Genomic DNA, 13,385 nt, shown 5'->3' with positions numbered 1-13,385 from the left:
ACAGTTTAGCCTCCACTTATGTAATAAGTTTTGTAAATAGTCTACGTTTAATACCCCTAATTAGTGTCTAAACATTCGATGTGACACGTGCTTAAAAATAAGCAAAGGAACCAAAACAGGCCCTAAATCCCCCAATCCCTCCCATCCGAGCGAATCTTCACCTCGATTCCGCTCACCTCCGTTGGGATTCGCTCGTTCCCATCCCCAATTTAGCTGTTGTTATTGCGGATCAGGCCGCCTGTGCCGCGAAACGGGCCGTCTGTCGTGCAGATCGGGCTGTTCCCATTGCGGCCACCATCGTCTCAGCTCCGAATCAGGTCGCCTCCACCACATAGACCAACGGGTCTTCCAGTTCGGCCGCGACAACGTCCTCCGAGTTCTCCACCGGCCACCGCGGGGTTCCATCGAGCCAATCTTTTACACTCCAGCTCCATTGTTCTTCATCAGTCAATTCGCCGGAGATGTCTTTTGCTTGTGGTTTCATGTTTATGTTTCGGAGAGTGCCACATAAGTAAGAATGCATTTAATTCACAGATGAAATATCTCACACAATGCATTGCTTCATCGTTTGTTGTTTCCAAGGTTATATGCACATAAAGCATTTTGAAAACCGTGTACACATGATTTCATCCCTATAAAATCAATTTCTTCTCCTTACCTTACAAATATGGTGCCATATCATCATAATTGTCTACATGGCATCTCATTTATTGTTCATGGAATTGCCATTAAGAATGCCCTTATAAAAAACAATCATAAGGATTCGCAGTGCATGTCTCGACCAGTCAGCATTCTTGAGTGTATTCGTGCCTATTTTGGATCCCTTGGACCTCGGTGTATACGGAGATGATCTGTATATAGGGTAATGTGACCCTATATATATGTACCTGAAACGAGTGATCTGTTTGAATTAAATTACATGGAAAGCTACAGTTTGAACTAGGAAATAAATTTGGCCAGATTTGCTAGTTAAAATTCTAGAAAAGCTTCTTCTTCAATTGGGGATGTTATTCAGTTGCCTGATCAAACACTCTCTTTTCGGGGAAGTGCCAAAATTTGCCGGATCAAACACTCTCTTCTTGGGGAAGTGCCAAATTTTGTCGGGTTTTGCGAGGCAGATCCGAAGATGCACTGGTGTGCTCCTAGCATACACCAGTACAGGAGCATGTTTCGAAAAGGGTGCTATAACTTTAGCATCTCACTTTTAGCACCTTTTAGCATATGGGCTCCCAAATAGGGTGCTAAAGTTTAGCACCTCCATTTTTTTTATACACTCAAGGGGTGCTAAAGGGTGCTAAACTTGCTAAGAGGAGGGCCGAAGAGGAGGGCGCGGAACTCCTCGAGGCAAATGAGGAAGGCGTCGAGGAGGCGAGCCGTCTAGGTGAGGGAGAGAAAGTCGTCACCATCATGGCCCAGGAGATCGTCGAGGAGGTCGGCAACGCGGCGCTGGAAGGCGTCGGCGGCGGAGGGAGCGGATGGAGCGGCTGATGGAGGCGAGCGGCGCAGCCGGGGAAGAGGAGGAATCGGTGGCTGAAGGAAGAAATTGAGGAGGGGTAAAGGAGAGGAGGGAAAGGAGGGGTATAGTTATCTTTTACCACTAAATGTGTTAAAGTTTAGCACTCTATCCAAACACCCAAAGGTGTTAAACTTTAGCTCTTTATTTAAAGGTGCTAAACTTTAGGACAGTGCTAAAATTAGCACAAGGTTTCCGAACAGAGCCTAAGAGTGCACGTCACCAAACTACGTCACCGAACTAGACCTACGTCGCTGTCCGTGGGACCGGGTATGTCGTGCGGTTTTTGCGTTCGCTTCGCTTTGTCTGCAAGCATCGACTTGCAGTTACAGCTTAAATGACAGCTAGGAGTCTAGGACCCCGTCAATTTCCAGTTGTACAACTTGATGTATCTATACTGAGCAAATTTGAGATCAATTCTCCCACTCAAAGTTGTAACTGGGGAGGACGACGGAAGGGAGGGAGTAGACCGATTTTTTTCCAGTATCCATGGCATGTTGCCGCTCTACCACGTCTAATGTTTATGAATTTTTGTTACCACACATTTTTTTACCCGTTGGCTCCACCTCCAGCGTGAGCATGGTAAATCACGATCAATCTGTTCGGGTAAGTACCTTCCATTCAAGTCAAACGATCCATCATGGCCAATCCGGAATAATCAAATCAAAAATAACTTCGAGTCCCTTCCAATTGAAACCTGCAAGCTCATTGTCCTGATTGACGATCAGTCGAAATAATTAGATCACCAATCATGTTGAGTCCCTTACTGTTACCTCGAAACCCTTCCAATTATGACTCCATTGCCCCACCAATCAAATTTATTGATTGATTGACGATCGATCACGATCAATCCGGAAATAATCAGATCACCAATCATGTCGAATCCCTTCCAATCACCAATCACGTTGAGTCCCTTCCAATTTCGTTGAGTCCCTTCTAATTTTGAGCCCAACAATTATTGAGCCCAATAACCCAATTGTTGGGGTAAAATATTAACGACCTCATAATGACCTTTAAAACAATAATCATGAAGGCCCAGGCCCACCTGCGGTAATGACGACTGCTGCCGGCCCAGCATGGGTAGGAAACGTTCCACTCCGTCTCGCCCGACCCAGGACCTTGGGGTCGGACACTCCCGACCCCTCGATGGCAGAACTCCGCCTCGCCAGACCCGCGGTTCCAGGGTCGGGAGCGCCCGACCCCTCGCCGCAAGGTTCCGCCTCGCCCGACCCCAAGCGTAGGGGATCGGACTCATCCGAGCCCACAAGACAAGGGTCCGCCTCGGGCGCAGACCGGCAGACGAGGGTGCGGATCTCGTGGGCCCCTCACCAATCTTGCCATAAATGCGCCGCGGTTCTGACGCGCAGAAAGGCACCCGCCGTCCTCGACATGACCGCCACAAGTACCCGGGCGGAACACTGTAGCCACGACCGCACAGGCTACAGTGCCCTCGGTGGCGGCAAGCGCAACCGTCGCGAGGATGGTGCCCTCGATCGGCGCATCGGGAGCCATCTCAGCAAGTAAGCGAACCCGGAGCATCAGCAGCGCCACCCTCCGAGCATGGTACGATCCGATAACTCTGGCCCCGGTCAGCCCCTTTCCCTTGAGGTACTCGACGGCCTGAAGCAAACCAGCGATCCGCTTCTTCTCCTTCTCCACTGGGCCGTACGACCACATTTCCGGCGCCGCTTCTGTAACACCTGGTGTTTTGATAATCAAAGATGACAAACAAAGGTTAAGGGTGAATTGTGGAGAAAAAGGAAAGAAATTGACTGGAAGTCAAATTCAAGTCGAATTTGATCAAAATTTGAATTTTGGAATTTAAATTCGGAAAAATGTGGCAAAAATATGAACTTGAGACTTGAGAAAGTTTAGAACTCAAGGAGATGAAATTGGAAACTGAATCAGGCTCAAAAATCCTCAAGAAATACTTTTGAAAACGAAAAACAAAGGGGTACTGTTCAATATCTGAAAACAAGAGAAATACAGCAAAACATTATGAGTATCCATTTTGGAAATTGATTTCTGCCAAACTTTCCAAGTAAGTGGGCAAAGGCAACTACACAGCAATGAAGTTTGATCTTTGGAAAAGTTTAATAGGGTGTTGTTGATCAGGAATAGTAAAGGAATCAAATTTAAATTCAGGCTCAAAGTCAGTGCTAATTTCGGCCTAAGTACTGAACCTGCACTTTTTCTAAGTCTGAAAACAGCAGCAAGTAGCTATGTTTGGAGCAAGATTCAAAGAAAAGTAGTGCTAGAGGTATATGTGTTCATGGGCAAAATGGAATCCTTGTTAGTTGTAGAGCACGAATGGTCAATAGTTGAGCTATATGGAATAAGTTTGGGCTACTGAAATTGAGTCAAAAGGAGGGCAAATGGCACTGTCGCGGTAACTGTCGAACTGAATCATGAAGTTCAGAGCATTTTAGTTTGCCCGAGAGAAAAATTCAAAAATGTCGGTGTTGGGATGTTTATCTCGAGTAAGAGCCAAAATATAAATTAAAGAGCTCAAGTTTATCTCCAACTTTGCTTAAGAGACTCATGGACCGTCGGATTCAAAATCGGCCGTGGGGAAAGTCTGAACTTTCGGGTGAAAGAAAGAAAGGGGAAGGAGAAAAACAGAGAGGCCGATACGTGTCGCCGCCGGCACCCTTGCCCGCTGTCCAGCTCAACGCTTAGGGCCACCTCTTCACCACGCAAGCCTACGACTAGGCCACGGTGTCGCCCATGCGCGCAGTGAAACCTTTGCATTTCTACCGCTCCTGCCGTCGCTTCTACCTGCTATCTTTTTACCACCGCCCGCAGTCCACGGCCAAGCTTCTGCCACCGAGCTAATTCCATAGCTACATCGCCTCCCGCGTCGATTCCTTTCGCCCACAGCTCCGCTAACACCTTGCCAACAACCGAGCCTACTTGTTTTCCAGCTTCCTCGCCGGTGAGCTCCTAGCCGTCGCGGTTTCCATCCGCCGCCGCCAACCTCCCTGCTCACGGTGAGCTTCTCCTTGCCGCCACTCTCCCTCCTTGTGGTAAGCTTTGGGTAAGTCCGTGGATCACTAGGAAGCTGTAGGTGTAGTTGGAGGGCCGAGTTGTGCCGTTGCCGTGCTTGGCCACGGCCGGCCGTCGGTCACGCCGCCTGCCGCCATGGAGAGGCTAGCCCCGGCCATCTCCCAGGGAGTCGCAGCCGCCCACGGGTGCGCTGTGGCTTGGGGATGCCTCCCCAGCCCGGCCCCGTCGCCGGTGGGGCGCCGCCGTCGAGCCGCGCCGTCCCCTGCCGCGCTCTGTTTTGGCGCGAGGTTGAAGGAGGCGCTGGCGCCGGGGGTCCGCGCGTTAGGAGGGAAGAAGGAGGGCGTGCGGTTGAGTTGGGCCGTAGAGAGGTCACGGGCCGAGGCGCAGTAGAAGCCTAGGAAAAATGGGCCCGTTTAGCAGGCCGGATGCTGAGGAAAGAAAAGAAAAAGAAAAATGGGCCGTTGGGCCGGCAAAGGAATAAGAAAAGGAGGAGGGAAGAGAAATCGGCCCAGTGGGCCCAGTGGCCGGTGGGTAAAAGAGAAAAGAGGAGAAGGTGGACCCAAGCCGCGGGCCCAGCGCGAGTGAGAGAGGGTAGAGAGGGGGCGAGTGAGAAAAGTTAGGCCGCGGGTTTTGAGATAAAATTTCTGTTTTCCATTATTAGATTAATAGATTAAATTCGTTTATCACCATTTAAATCACAGAAATTTCTAGGAGTGTCCAAAATTAGTGAAATCTATTTTGTTAGGATTGTTTTATTTTCCTTTATGCATTAAAATTCTTATACCTTAGGAAAAATAATAAAATTTAGGTATTTGTTTAATGCCTTTTCATTAAGGTATTTAAATAAATACTTAACCTTTATTAAATGCATAAAATATGGAATAATGTTTTCATATTCACAAATTGTTATTAACCCATAGGAGTTAGGTTTTGAGACTAGAAAATATTTATAATATTTTCTAAAAATAAAAGAAAAAGCCTAAGGTAGGATTAGTAAAGAAAAATAAAAATGATGGGTTAATCTTTTTGGGTTTTTTGTGTGTAGGCTTGCAACTTTATCATGATAAATTGTGTAGTCACTTGTTGGCTTGCAACTTTATCATGAAGGGAAATTTGTATAGTCTTGTATTCAAAAAGTTGCATCACTAAACCATGCATGTATTATATCGTAGACACCGAAGCACCTGAAGAGGAATTCTTGGAATTATCAGAAGGACCTTCGGAATTTGAGGAGATCGTTGAATTGATCCCCTGTGAAGCCAGTCTGTCGGACAGTGCTAACATTTTTATAGATCAAGGCAAGCCTCGGTGCATTTATACCTATCTATTTTGGAGTTATTATTTCATGTGTCCAATTATTGGTGAATTTCTATATGAATGTATTAAGTCTAGGAGTTGATTGAAACCCATTCTTGTGCATGATCTTACCTTGTTCTAAGGACATATTTGCCACTTATTCAATAATTAGTAATTAACCCAAGCTTAGCAATGCTTAGATACTTAAAGTAACTTGCTTACCGAACCTTAAGGTAAAATGTTGGGTCATACATGCTAGATATGGAAAGATAGCTTGGAAATCTGGAAAGCCGACAGAAGCTAGAGATGTTAGTTATGTCTGCTAGATTAATTTGGTTAAGGCCCGATCGTTGTCTAACCTTTGATCAAGTGAATGTCACCTGATTACTTATTGGGTATGGGACCAGTAAAGCCCGGTAGGTTAGTAGGCTGTCTGATCGGGAATATTTCGTACCCGTGCTTGATGTGCTGGAGATTGGCAGGAGCATAGCCTGAAACTCACATGGAGATCGGGACAGACGTGGGGTTCCATGTGGGGGTGCGTCCCTGGGTTTGGGTAGTCTTATTCCCAATCTTTGGGTATGCTAATCGGAAGGTCGTTATGTACGACCCGGACAATTGTACATAGCTGGTGATCAGGGTGCTCTCCTGCAACATGTAAATTGATCCGGATCGCCGCAATTCTCGGTTATGAATGCACTTGATTATTGTTGAGCATCGTAGTATAATCAGAGGAACGCAATGTCTTTCCGGAATTAATTTGTTGTATGACTTAATTTCCTACTGGTTGCAAAAGTATTTCTTTTTCATCATCTAGACTGGTTAGATAATAACTCAATTGATTTAAAAGATAAAGTTAAGGTCTCACTTTTAGTAAGCTCTTTTGGCAAAAGGTGAGTCAGCCAGTACACTAGAACAGCTATCATGTGGTTCCAGAAAAGCTAGTATATTGGTTAGTTGGGTAAGTCTTGCTGAGTACCCCCGTACTCAAGGTTATCCCTCGTTGCTGTTTCAGAACCACAGCATGAGTCCACAGAGGAGGAAGCCCCGAAGAACTAGGGTATTGTTACGAGTCTCGTAATACCCTAGAAATAAAACTTAGATGTATATCTTTCACCTGGACCAGTTTATGTTTTTAACTCCTAGAACCGCTCTAACCTGCACTATTAAGTTTGTTTCAAACTATGGTCTGTAATAATCCGTACCCCAGTATGTATGTAAAATGTAATGTTTGTTGATGCCTTCCCATCGTGGAAGCGATCCTGGTGTATGGCTATGAGACATGTCGTGGATCTTCGAGGAGTCCTAGGGACACTCGACGGACTACCAAACTTATGCTGTTTTAAGCGCGTTTCGGATAATTGTTGTTCCAACAGCAATGAGACACATTTAAACCAGTTTTAGTTGGGCAGTTCCGCCACAGCTTTGATGACGTGGCCGGTGAACTTCGGCAAGGGGGAGTTGGAGTAGTTCTTCACATGGAACCACTGCTGATGCCACCCCTTGTGGGACGCTGCGGTCTTCATCGCCATGTATTCCTTGGCGCGAGTATGGCGAAGGTGGATACCGGCGCACCCTATCGACACCGGGGTCGCCCGCTGCTGGTTCCCCTTCTTCTCGGCCTTCTGGTATAGGCTGACCACAAAGAAGTACTTCTAGAGCGAGAAGTTGGGCTCGATGCCCAGGAACCCCTCGCACAGCGCGACGAACGCCGCGATGTGTTGGATCCCGTTGGGATTAAGGTGCTGCAGCTCGAGCCCGTAGTAGTGCAGCAGCCCGCGGAAGAAGAGGCTCGGCGGGGTTGTGAACCCGCTCTCGTGGAAGTGGGCGAACGACACGACGTAGTCGGCGGGCGGACTCGGCACCTCCTCCATCTCGGGGAACTGCCATTCGCCCCTCTCGGTCCTCTCGCAGAGGAGGCCCTTCCTCGTGAGGCCGTCAGCGCGCGAGGTACCAAAGGTTGAGCGCGCCCAGGATCTCATTGCGAAAGGGAGAAAGGTTCAACGACGGAGGGCAACGAAAGCTGCTGCGCTTGGCGGAGGAAGGCAAATGGTGCGCAAGAAGGCAAAGGGCGCGCGAGAAGGCGAAAAGACTTGGGAGCAGTTGTGGGCGGAACCGGCGAGGCAGACTCCCCATCTTATAGGGAGGCGCGCGGGGAGCGGAGCAGGCGGCCCCATCGCGATAAATGCAGCGCCACGTACACCCCGTCACGCCCGCCTTTTTTCGAAGTCATGCGCATGACCGACTACAGGAAAACATCCCCTCCTCCCTCGTTTCGCGGGCCGGCATCTTCCGCCACTCCGCCTCCCGGGGAACGCACGCGCACAACCTCCTCCATGTCAGGCCCAAGGCCCATCAATAGGTAAGAAAGGGATACGGGGCCGAAAACGCCCCTACGGCCCATTACGGTCTAGGGGTTCGAAGGCCGGTCCACTACGGGTTCAACAGCCGCCACAGGATAACCCCGAGCGAGGGGTGAGAAGGGACGGGTCCGCTAGCAGCCATCACCCCGGCACACGACAGCCTAGGGCGTCCCAACCTCACGTTCGAGTCTGGACTGGCATCAAAGTTCATGGTTTTTCCCCGAAGAAAGGCAACGAGCCCCCGGGTTCGATCGAACGAACTCGGGAACTATATGAACTGGCCGGCCAGAATCTGGGGTACGCCACCAGCTTGGCCCAAGCCGAACCCCCCCCCCAAGAACGGGGACCGGAACCTCACTCGAATCCACCCGTTTGCAACTCAACGAGCACCACGGTTCGTCCGGCGAGGATAGCATGGCACGGCTCACCCCCTCCGTCTCACTGAACGGACGCTTGAGGGGTAACGTTCAAAAGTCGATCTAGCCACCTGACCGGTCCCCTGCAAGGCGCGAGGGCTCGGGGGCTAGCGTCGCAGCTAATGACCAGACATGTGGTCGTGATTCGAGATCTCAAGGCAGGAGTGCCCTACGAAACAACGGAGAATCATCCCACACCAAGACATCCACAGGACGCCCCGCCTGATCACTCTCCTCGGTCAAGCCGAGCAAACAACACTCCCTATCCCTGATTAACTGCAGCTTGCAGGACGAGTAGAATTCCTCGACGAACGGCGAAAGCAGCCTCTGGAGGAGCATTCACACTCCACCATAGGCTCGGGGGCTATTGTTGGGGGGAAATATTAACGACCTCATAATGACCTTTAAAACAATAATCATGAAGGCCCAGGCCCACCTGCGGTAATGACGACTGCTGCCAGTCCTGCATGGGCAGGGAGCGTTCCGCTCCGTCTCGCCCGACCTAGGACCCTGGGGTCGGACACTCCCGACCCATCGATGGCAGAACTCCGCCTCACCAGACCCGCGGTTCCAGGGTCGGGAGCGCCCGACCCCTCGCCGCAAGGTTCCGCCTCGCCCGACCCCGAGCGTGGGGGTCGGACTTATCCGGGCCCACAAGACAAGGGTCCGCCTCGAGCACAGACCGGCAGACGAGTGCGCGGATCTCGTGGGCCCCTCACCAATCTTGCCATAAATGCGCTGCGGTTCTGACGCGCAGAAAGGCGCCCGCCGTCCTCGATGTGACCGCCACAAGTACCCGGGCGGAACACTGTAGCCACGACCACACAGGCTACAGTGGCCATGGCTCCCCCTAGTTCTTCGTGAGGCACTCATGGCCTGTGCCGCCCGGCACAGGAGGGAGCTCCGCCCGTTCCCGCGCCCCGCGTATCTGGCGACAGGGATGCGACGTCCGTGTTCCACGGGCCGCAAGCAGGACAACAGGGGTCAGCGGTCGCCAGGAAGATCGTCGACGGGGTCCAAAGGTAGCCACCCTCCTCCGGTGGACGCACTGACAGGGGCCGAAGGCCAGAGCAGGAGGCGGCAACCCGGGGACTTGGTCCCTCTCCTTGTATTTTACTTTATTCAGCTTATTTCTTTTACTTCTCTTCACACCTGACTCACATGTAGCCCGAAGCTCTCCTTGCGCTATAAAAGGATAACCGGGAGCCCTGAGATAGGGGGAGGCTCAAGCCAACAGAACACACACACTCTCCTCTAGAGCATCAGTACACACCCAAGAGACTTGGGACCGGCTCCCTCTCTCGCTCACCTGTAACCCCTACTACAGACCCCGCGTGGGCAACACGAGCAGCTCCTCATACTGGACGTAGGGCTTTCCTTACCCGAACCAGTCTAACCCTGTGTCCTCCCGTGCCACCATCCGAAGCCTTACGCACATAAAAGAAATTTACTAGCCGTAGTCTTGATCCACAAATCTTGACAACGACACCAATCAATTAATTTGATTGAAGATGGATACTTTGTATAAGGTGCTTAAACCCCCCCCCCCCCACCCCCAAGCCAAATTTGTCCCATGATCCACTGTTTGAGAGGGTACAAACTTTGCTACATACTTCTTCCGTGTCTTTTGAGGTTGCTATGGCAAAATCTTATGGATCTAAGGTTTGACGCAGAGTTATGTTTTGTTGGTACAACAGATTGCAATTTACTTCCTATCCATATGGAACGGGAATTATATTTGTGTGATGCCAAATTAATTATTTTCAATTCACTAACAATAGAATTATTTTTTTATTCCAGTTTTCGTATGTCTATTATAATAACCTAACATTCCTCCGTCTCGCAATTGACAATTCAAATATCATTTAGTTTTGGACATCGTTGATATAAATAATAATAGCCTAATCAAGTGTGTATTTGATATCAAATTTATATTTATTATATTTTTTAAATGTGGCTCGAATTGGAATTTGAAGAATGCTTTTGTGAGAAAATTTTCTACCTGTCCAAATATTTATTTTCAACATCACGTCTACTAAGGATATGTGTTTATATTCTTGTTATTTATCAGTTGCAAATAAGTCTCATTTAGAAAAAACTCATCAGGCACGCAGACAATTTTTAAATATTCAAACCTAATACATACCGTGATGAATAGGCGGCTTATGAACGAAATTTTTATCCAAATAAAAAGCTAATAATAGTCCCCATGTGTTTGTCCCCACGATATTCCATGCATATCACTCACGTTTCATCACATGAGTAGCTAGAAGATAAATTTAGAATTTGTCGAAGAAGATTCGCACATTCTTTGGGCGAAGAAAGAAAGAAGAAGTGATTTGAAAATACAAATGAAAAGCGGGAACAGGGAATATTTATGACTACCTACCAACGAACGAGCAACAGCTACTGACAGCTGACCCCGTTCCTTTCTCTCATGGAACACTCCCATTAGATACCAGTAGCCTCGCGCTGCGTGCCGTAGGCCGTAGCCCTGTAAAGGCGAAAGGCAATTCCGGCTGCAACCGTCCACGCGAACACCTTGCGTGTAAATTTCATATAAGTAATTTTCAGATAAAATATATTTCAACAAAGAAATGACTAAAAAGCCCTTTTGTGAAAGTTCATCATTATTTGTTGCTCACAAACACAATTACATTAGGGAACACATAATGAATTAGTACATTTATTGCGATTACACATGATGAGTTATGAATAAACATGGATTAAATACCTAAGGTACTGTTTGGTTCCAGCCTCCTAAAATTTTAGCTTCTAAAAAATTTTAGTCCACTTTAGTCCATGGACTAAAGGGATGTTTGGTTCCATAGATTAAAATGGGCTAAAGTCCATAAAACTGTTGAACAAAGACACTTTTACCCTTCTTGCTCCTAATCCTGTATCCCTGCGCGAAAAAAGTCCGCATCAATTTCTTGGCCGGCAACGTAAAGTCCGCATCAATTTCTCGGCCGGCAACGGCAACGGAAACAGCTTTGCGCAGAGACCGTCGACGGCGACGTTGGTGTGGGTCTTGATTTGGGAGTCGGTGCGCGCGTGCAGGGTATGGGGTAAGAAGGTGGACAAGGCAGAGCTGCGAAGCCAGGTCGTCATACCACTCCACCTGCGCCACGCGGTCGCCGCGGCCATCGCAGCCAAGGACGAGGCCGCCGGCATGGCGGCGGCGGCGTCAGCGGCGGAAGAGGGGGAAGAAGGAGGCCTCGGGTCTGGCGTGTGGATCCTCCTACTCGTCGAGGGAGCAGGGGCACCATGGCTAGCCCGTGCGGCGGCACGAGGAAGCAACTTTTCCTCCCCTGTGGTGGATATAAACTGACTATTCATACCCCTATTCAAATATACACTTTTTTCCAACATTTAATTGGAAGTAAGTAGAAATTACAATGATGGAACTCGTTTTATCCTCATTGTAAAATCATTGCGACACGTTTTGTCCCAAGGTCATCACAAAACATAGCAAAATAGAGGGTAAACATTTATACTTATTTTTCAACACTAACAATAGGATCGACCTCATGTCATTTTTATATGACGTTGATTCTTTTAGTTACGCAAATTTGATCTTTTCTTGACCTAAGTCAGCACGGAAAATTCCTACCTATTTTATTTCAGATCTATTTAATTCATTCCCACAGGAGTTGAATCTGAGCGTGCTGGGTGCTACTTAGGTGCTCTAACCACTAGGCTAGAGACCCTTTTATGCAGATGGGATCTTTGGCCATTAGTTTTCTTTTTAAATACTTTATTAATAATTACAAAACATAAATCCTTTGCAAATACTTTAAAATACTAATCTATAACATTATCATTTTTAATACAACTCACATATGGTTGTATTATAACTCTTTCTTTAATTTCAATTTGGACCATCAATTTGTGGTGTATATAGATGAACAGATGAAATATCACCTTTTTGTGCTGGAAGGAAACATCTGTCATTGTATTATTATTTAAAAAATATTGTAATTATTTTAAGTTTGTTTGTATAACAGTCGATATACATAGATGATATTTTTCATTAACCGTGTTTACTATTTTGTTAAATTTTATTTAGCAACAAGTGAAATGTTCATGCCTCGTTGCGTTTGCGATATCATGCAAATCCATCTACTACGTTGAAAAAAAACTATGCAACGCCGACACGGATACGTGTATCAATATTGGCCCTATATGAATACACGGGAAAGTCAGTTTTCTAAAAAAATTAATGGTACAAAGCTGTATGGAAGTATTGGATACGATATGCGGATACGTGATACGGCCATATTGATGTATTGGATAACATAGAAAAAAATATTAGTAATATTACTACCTATATTATTACCTTTATATCGTTTTCTTTGATGTTGGATAGTTCTAACCAACTCCAAATATTATGTGTCGGAGGAGGAGTAACATGTATCTTACGATTAGAAATTATCATAACTACACATGAGATAAAGATTTTAAATTATAGATGGTTTTGCAATAATATCTTACGGGTAAAATTTAGAAGGATGATAAAATCAAATAGCAGAAAATTCTCTAAGGCCCAATCTATTTAATGGAGTCGGCTAATTTATGTTGGAATGTGGCATTCCACAACTTTCCAAAGTTTAGATATAAGCCTATCTTAAATTCATGGGGTGGGAGATAGAAATTGATTTTATAGATTATGGTTATTAGAATGGAGTTCAATTCTTATAGCACGCTCTTGGACTCGCTTCTCCATAGTAGAAGTGCAACATATAAGTATCTCTCCCATATCACCAACTATAATATACAACTATATTCTAC

The sequence above is a fragment of the Setaria italica genome, chromosome VIII (genome assembly GCF_000263155.2).
Source record: "Setaria italica strain Yugu1 chromosome VIII, Setaria_italica_v2.0, whole genome shotgun sequence".
In the NCBI taxonomy this organism is placed as follows: domain Eukaryota; kingdom Viridiplantae; phylum Streptophyta; class Magnoliopsida; order Poales; family Poaceae; genus Setaria; species Setaria italica.
Note: the sequence above shows the minus strand (reverse complement) of the source record.